General features: G+C 32.7%; 1 protein-coding gene across 1 annotated transcript in view; it reads left to right on the plus strand.

Annotated features, from left to right (window-relative positions):
• Positions 1–6,449, plus strand: part of LOC143046646 (alpha-1,3/1,6-mannosyltransferase ALG2-like) — a 59,334-nt gene extending 52,885 nt beyond the window's left edge. The window contains exon 5 of the transcript XR_012969210.1: positions 6,179–6,449. The gene's annotated coding sequence lies outside the window, so the exon portion shown is untranslated. The remainder of the gene's footprint in view (positions 1–6,178) is intronic.
• The last annotated feature ends 884 nt before the right edge of the window (positions 6,450–7,333 follow it).

Consider the following 7,333-nt stretch of genomic DNA (forward strand, 5'->3'; position numbering starts at 1 on the left):
CAGTTTTGTAAACAGAAAATTTATAAAAATGACCATATAATTGATATTCATGTCAACACCGAAGTGCTGACTACTGGGCTGGTGATACCCTCGGGGACGAAACGTCCACCAGCAGTGGCATCGACCCAGTGGTGTAAATAGTTATCAAAAGTACCAGGATTATAATTTTATACGCCAGACGCGCGTTTCGTCTACATAAGACTCATCAGTGACGCTCAGATCAAAATAGTTAAAAAGCCAAATAAATACAAAGTTGAAGAGCATTGAGTATCCAAAATTCCAAAAAGTTGTGCCAAATACGGCTAAGGTAATCTACTCCTGGGGTAAGAAAATCCTTAGTTTTTCGAAAAATTCAGTTTTGTAAACAGAAAATTTATAAAAATGACCATATAATTGATATTCATGTCAACACCGAAGTGCTGACTACTGGGCTGGTGATACCCTCGGGGACGAAACGTCCACCAGCAGTGGCATCGACCCAGTGGTGTAAATAGTTATCAAAAGTACCAGGATTATAATTTTATACGCCAGACGCGCGTTTCGTCTACATAAGACTCATCAGTGACGCTCAGATCAAAATAGTTAAAAAGCCAAATAAATACAAAGTTGAAGAGCATTGAGTATCCAAAATTCCAAAAAGTTGTGCCAAATACGGCTAAGGTAATCTACTCCTGGGGTAAGAAAATCCTTAGTTTTTCGAAAAATTCAGTTTTGTAAACAGAAAATTTATAAAAATGACCATATAATTGATATTCATGTCAACACCGAAGTGCTGACTACTGGGCTGGTGATACCCTCGGGGACGAAACGTCCACCAGCAGTGGCATCGACCCAGTGGTGTAAATAGTTATCAAAAGTACCAGGATTATAATTTTATACGCCAGACGCGCGTTTCGTCTACATAAGACTCATCAGTGACGCTCAGATCAAAATAGTTAAAAAGCCAAATAAATACAAAGTTGAAGAGCATTGAGTATCCAAAATTCCAAAAAGTTGTGCCAAATACGGCTAAGGTAATCTACTCCTGGGGTAAGAAAATCCTTAGTTTTTCGAAAAATTCAGTTTTGTAAACAGAAAATTTATAAAAATGACCATATAATTGATATTCATGTCAACACCGAAGTGCTGACTACTGGGCTGGTGATACCCTCGGGGACGAAACGTCCACCAGCAGTGGCATCGACCCAGTGGTGTAAATAGTTATCAAAAGTACCAGGATTATAATTTTATACGCCAGACGCGCGTTTCGTCTACATAAGACTCATCAGTGACGCTCAGATCAAAATAGTTAAAAAGCCAAATAAATACAAAGTTGAAGAGCATTGAGTATCCAAAATTCCAAAAAGTTGTGCCAAATACGGCTAAGGTAATCTACTCCTGGGGTAAGAAAATCCTTAGTTTTTCGAAAAATTCAGTTTTGTAAACAGAAAATTTATAAAAATGACCATATAATTGATATTCATGTCAACACCGAAGTGCTGACTACTGGGCTGGTGATACCCTCGGGGACGAAACGTCCACCAGCAGTGGCATCGACCCAGTGGTGTAAATAGTTATCAAAAGTACCAGGATTATAATTTTATACGCCAGACGCGCGTTTCGTCTACATAAGACTCATCAGTGACGCTCAGATCAAAATAGTTAAAAAGCCAAATAAATACAAAGTTGAAGAGCATTGAGTATCCAAAATTCCAAAAAGTTGTGCCAAATACGGCTAAGGTAATCTACTCCTGGGGTAAGAAAATCCTTAGTTTTTCGAAAAATTCAGTTTTGTAAACAGAAAATTTATAAAAATGACCATATAATTGATATTCATGTCAACACCGAAGTGCTGACTACTGGGCTGGTGATACCCTCGGGGACGAAACGTCCACCAGCAGTGGCATCGACCCAGTGGTGTAAATAGTTATCAAAAGTACCAGGATTATAATTTTATACGCCAGACGCGCGTTTCGTCTACATAAGACTCATCAGTGACGCTCAGATCAAAATAGTTAAAAAGCCAAATAAATATGTTTTGATTTAAACACACGTGCTAAAAATAAACAAATACACGTGTTCCCGAGTAACCTTTATAAATACATAATTGTTTGTATGCACATTGAACGACAAAACTATGTGACGTGTAAAATTTTCTGACGTCAGACACACAAATCAAAGAATGTGTTTGTAGATAGATGTTTTATGTCCTGTTAAATTGTTCATTTTAAAATCGTTATACGATGATGGCTGATGTACCCATATTTTTACTATTTTATTTATTGTGTCTGTTTAGTTAATACATCAATGTAAATATAACGGAATTTGATAAGACTGTCATTAAAGTGAGAGGGTTAGCGCTATAAAACCAGGTTTAATCTTCCATTTTCTACATTTGAAAATGCCTGTACCAAGTCAGGAATATGACAGTTCTTGTCCATTCGTTTTTGATGCGTTTTGTTATTTGATTTTACCATGTTATTATGGACTTTCCGAATTGATTAAGTTCAGTATTTTTGTGATTTTACTTGTTTTGTATAAACATTGAACGACTAAAAATATGTGACGTATAAAATTTTCTGACGTCAAACACGCGAAGCAATGAATGTGTTTGTAGATAGATGTTTTTGTGTTCTGTTGAATTGTCCCTTTTAAAATTGTTACACGATGATGACTGCTGTACCCATATTTTTATTATTTTGACTATTTTATTTATTATGTCTGGTTAGTTCACGCATCATTGTAACGGAATTTGATGAGACTGTCAACAAAGTGAGGGGTTTAGCGCTATAAAACCAGGTTTAATCCACCATTTTCACCATTTGAAAATGCCTGTACCAAGTGAGGAATATGACAGTTCTTGTCCATTCGTTTTTTATGTGTTTTGTCATTTGATTTTACCATGTGATTAGGGACTTTCCGATTTGAATTTCCTCTGAGTTCAGTATTTTTGTGGTTTTACGTTTTGCTACAGGCATTTTCTTATGTAAGAACGAAACTTTTTTTCCCCACATTACTCTGTTACGGGCAAGTTAAGCATCAACTCGGGAAAAAACCAAAACAATGTATATGGCAACACACAATTTTCAATAAAAGACGAATTTTGTGAACATCTGTGTAAACACATGTTCAATCCCATCATTTCTTTAAAGATAGATTGAAAGAATTATCCCAAATTGTTTCATTAAAAGAATGGTCAACGTAAATACAAATATCTTGCTTTATATCATTTAATGAAAAATAACCACTCCACTTCAAAGTTTCTGAAACCATAGATGTAATACCTATCTATGCTGAAACTGACATCATCAATGATACTTGAATTTGTTATTGGCAAAATAATATTATCATTGGATAACATTTGGTTTATTCGTACGAGATAGAATTCTTTCAGAAGCTTTTTAAGAAAATTTAGATAAGCCCAGATTCAGCCTCATAGTTTGGTGACTATGTTTATCGTATCCATCATATCTTCACAAACATCAAGACATTTACCATGATGGTCGGTGAGAATTAAATTTTTGCGACACAGTCACAGGGATAATTTCAGTATTCTCATTGTGAACAATTTAAGCAGCGTCTTCATAGCCTTCATATGGAATATATATTTAAGTTGATATGAAGTTGCAAATCTTGTGTGTTCTATCGTTGTTTCCTTGGCATAGGGTTGAAGCTCACAAAAAGAGATATTAAACATGTGGTTCCTAATGTTGAATGTAAAGTTATCACATCGAAAGTGTAAAGAACAAACAGGCGAACAAATACACAAATGGACACAGGACTATACCATTGCTGTCGGGCATAAAAACGGATGAAATTTTTTTTCCAGCTGAATATGACAAATAATGTTTGTCATTGCGTAGTGAAAAAGATCATTTAGGCGATTGGGTTTCGTCAAATTTTAAGTGGCTACTGTCAACATATAATTATATGGACTATGAGTAGTTCATTGTTGAACTATATATCTATATATGCACATAATATAAGAATAGACTATTTCCATTATAAATTATCATTGTTTAAATTAAGACGCAAATGTGTAACTCTGTGTAAAGTAGTTAAGGGTTTGAGCTTCGATGTCAGAGCCGGCTTTGAAGCTGCTGATTGGTATGTACTAAAATACGTTATCATTGTTGGTACATCCCGAATGAAAAGTAATGAAAATAAAAGACTTCCATTCACACGTATCAATGGACAGAAGAAATTCAATATTTTATGATAAAATCAAACCATAAAGAGATTTTAATTAAAAGGGAAATGTGCTCTATCGGATTATTCCAAACTAAGCCGTCTATCTTAGAATTCCAGGAGTCTTTACTTCTGTGACAAATTAATCAGATGACAATTGATCGGTGCAATGAGGAGCGTCTGTATTGGAAAGATAATGTTATACTTCTGGTTTGCAATTGATAAGAAATGCCTAATATACATTTTTTCAAGGTTTTTCTGCAAACTCAACAATGATTATAGTAAAAGAAAATTAAATCATTTTATTTCCGTTTGCGACAGCAATTTGTGTTAGAGAGGAATTGGATGAATAGAAATGACAGTATAAATTACAGAGTTTCTAATTAACCTTTCATTTTACTTATTTGTTCATATCTTCATTTTATTTAATATTCGCGTGTCAGTTTGTTTTGATTGATACATATTGTTCATACAGATGTTTTTTTCGAATTTATCGGCAAAAGTCGGAATTTTTAGATATGAAAAAATAAATGAAATTTTCAGAAATTTGTTTAATTTATTATTTTAATATGGATGAAATTTCCAAAATTTATGAGTCGTTTATGGGTCGCGACTTATCAAAGAGTTACAAAGTCACAGCACAAAAGGGTGTTTGTGTTATTTATTCCGACAATCACCTTTGCCATTATAATTAATTTCTATAAGAATATCTGTATTTGCAAATAGTACAAAATGAACTGATGTGCTAATTACATTCAGGTTTTGTATAAAATGACAAAGGGGCTTGTTTATATTTTAATTGCGACAATTTATTACCTCGTTGCACGTGTCGATTAAATAATGCAAAGTAAAAATACAAGAAAAAAGATCATTGAAAATATTTAAATTAGTTGCAAAAAATAATTTTTATCTTATTCAACATTCAAACTCTGCATACTAAAATATGAAAGATTGAAAACATAATTTAGTTATAAAAAAATATTTGGTTATCTATTGAACATTATGTAGCTATGCTTGAAGAGATTACGTTGAATATACAATACAGATGACTTCAGATTATTGTTTGTTATAACGCAATTTTGTACTATTTCACCAAAGTTACCAGAATTACAAAAAAATAGAGCAAATATGTTTAGAATTATGGAAAGATACTGCAGCATTTATTTGGAACGGCATATGAATTAAAAGGGGAAAACATTTAATTAATTTTAATACTTTCCGAGATAATCAAACCATAACAGTTTCCGTTTCGTGAATATAAAACTCAAACAGGTCAAAGTGTTCTTTCCCCAGATATTAAGTTTGAGGTAAATAGATATATAAAATGTATAATTTTTATTTTAACAAAACAGTTCTTGAATAATTCCCTTAAGAAAAAAAACACTGTACAAGTTGTATAAGTTCTGATTGAGATTGTTACACGGTGATTACATATCTTGACAATTTGCATGAGGATGGAACAGTAACATATGTACGAAACTCCAACATGTGTTTGGCGTACCAAATTTATTTGTTAGATTGGTATTTTTTATGTGTTTTTGGTATGATTTCTAAAAGATCACATTATAATGAACAACTTTACTAAGTTTTAAGTTGATATGACCAAATCTGGAATTTTCTAGCAACCTTATGGAGTTTGAAAAATATGAAGACTATTCGAAAGTGAGTAGCATAGCACCAATCGTATTGATTCTTCTTATATATGTGATGAAGTTGTAAGTGAAAAGGAGGAGAAGACGAAAATTACAATACTTTTATAATTTCATTATAAACAACCTCCTGATCATCGATACAATCGTGCTCCGATCACAACAGTATATCATCTGCGTAATGACAAAACGGTTTTGTTCCTTTTTTATAGCTTATATCCATCACTAAAGAATCTTGTATATGATCAACAAAAAGACTATGGAATAATACTGATTTTTACCTTTGAAAATCTCATTCTTTCTCACAATTTAAAATCCGATTAAATAGACTAAATAATATATAAAAAAAATGTACTTTTAAGGGAGCTACCATTTGATTTTTATGGGGGGGCTAGGATGAAAAATTTTGTCCTGCTTTTTTTTTTAGTTGTAATCTCTGACCTGCCTTTTTATTTTTTACTCTATTCGGTCCTGCCTTTTTTTTTTACTAGTTATCCTGACTTTTTTTACACAAATTGTCATCCTGCCTTTTTTTTTTACCAAGTTGCTCATCCTGCCTTTTTTTTTTACTCAAAACTCCTGTCCTGCCTATTTTTTTCAAATTTCATCCTAGCCCCCCCATAAAAATCAAATGGTAGCTCCCTAAGTATTATTGTATAAACCAAGGGAAACTGAATATAATTATAACTCAATCAAAATGTTTCTCATCTGTCTTGAATCATGACTTAATTGTTCAGAGTCAATATAATTGGTGATATTACATTGCTCACTGGTGACCTTATTTTGAATTTTACGCTATTAACATCTGTGATTCATAACCTCTTGTAATATGAACAAAACGTCAAGATATTTAAACATGTTTTCTAATCTAAAAAAGTAAAATCAAAAAGAAAAATAACAAAAATACAGAACTCCGGGGACTATTAAAAAGGAAAGTCCCTAATCATATGGCAAAATCAAAGGCTCATACACATCAAACGAATAGATACTAACTGTCATATCCCTGACTTGGTACAGGTATTTTCGTACATAGAAAATTATGTGTTCAACCTGGTTTTATAGCTAGCTAAACCCCTCACTTGTATGACAGTCGCATAATTTGTTTTTATTGTCCCTTGGTATCGTTTCCTCGAAACTCTGTAACTTTCAAAAATTCATTTATTATTATTTTTTGGCTAAATTTAATCAAACTTGGCAACAATCACAATTTAGGTATTTATCGTTTTTAAATGAATTCGATGATATCGTTTGCAAACCAACAAAGTTAAAAAAAGAGCACAAGGGCTCGGGCAATGCAAGGTTTTTTATGTTGAAATCTGCTATAAATAAACTCTTCATAGATACCAGGATTAAATTTTGTATTTACGCCAGACACGAGTTTCGTCTACAAAAGACTCATCAGTGACCCTCGAATCAAAAAAAGTTAAAAAGGTCAAATAAAGTACGAAAATGAAGAACATTGGTGACCAAAATTCCTAAAAGATTTTGCCAAATACAGCTAAGGTAATCTATTCCTG

Source organism: Mytilus galloprovincialis, chromosome 1 (assembly GCF_965363235.1).
Source record: "Mytilus galloprovincialis chromosome 1, xbMytGall1.hap1.1, whole genome shotgun sequence".
Taxonomy (NCBI): Eukaryota; Metazoa; Mollusca; class Bivalvia; order Mytilida; family Mytilidae; genus Mytilus; species Mytilus galloprovincialis.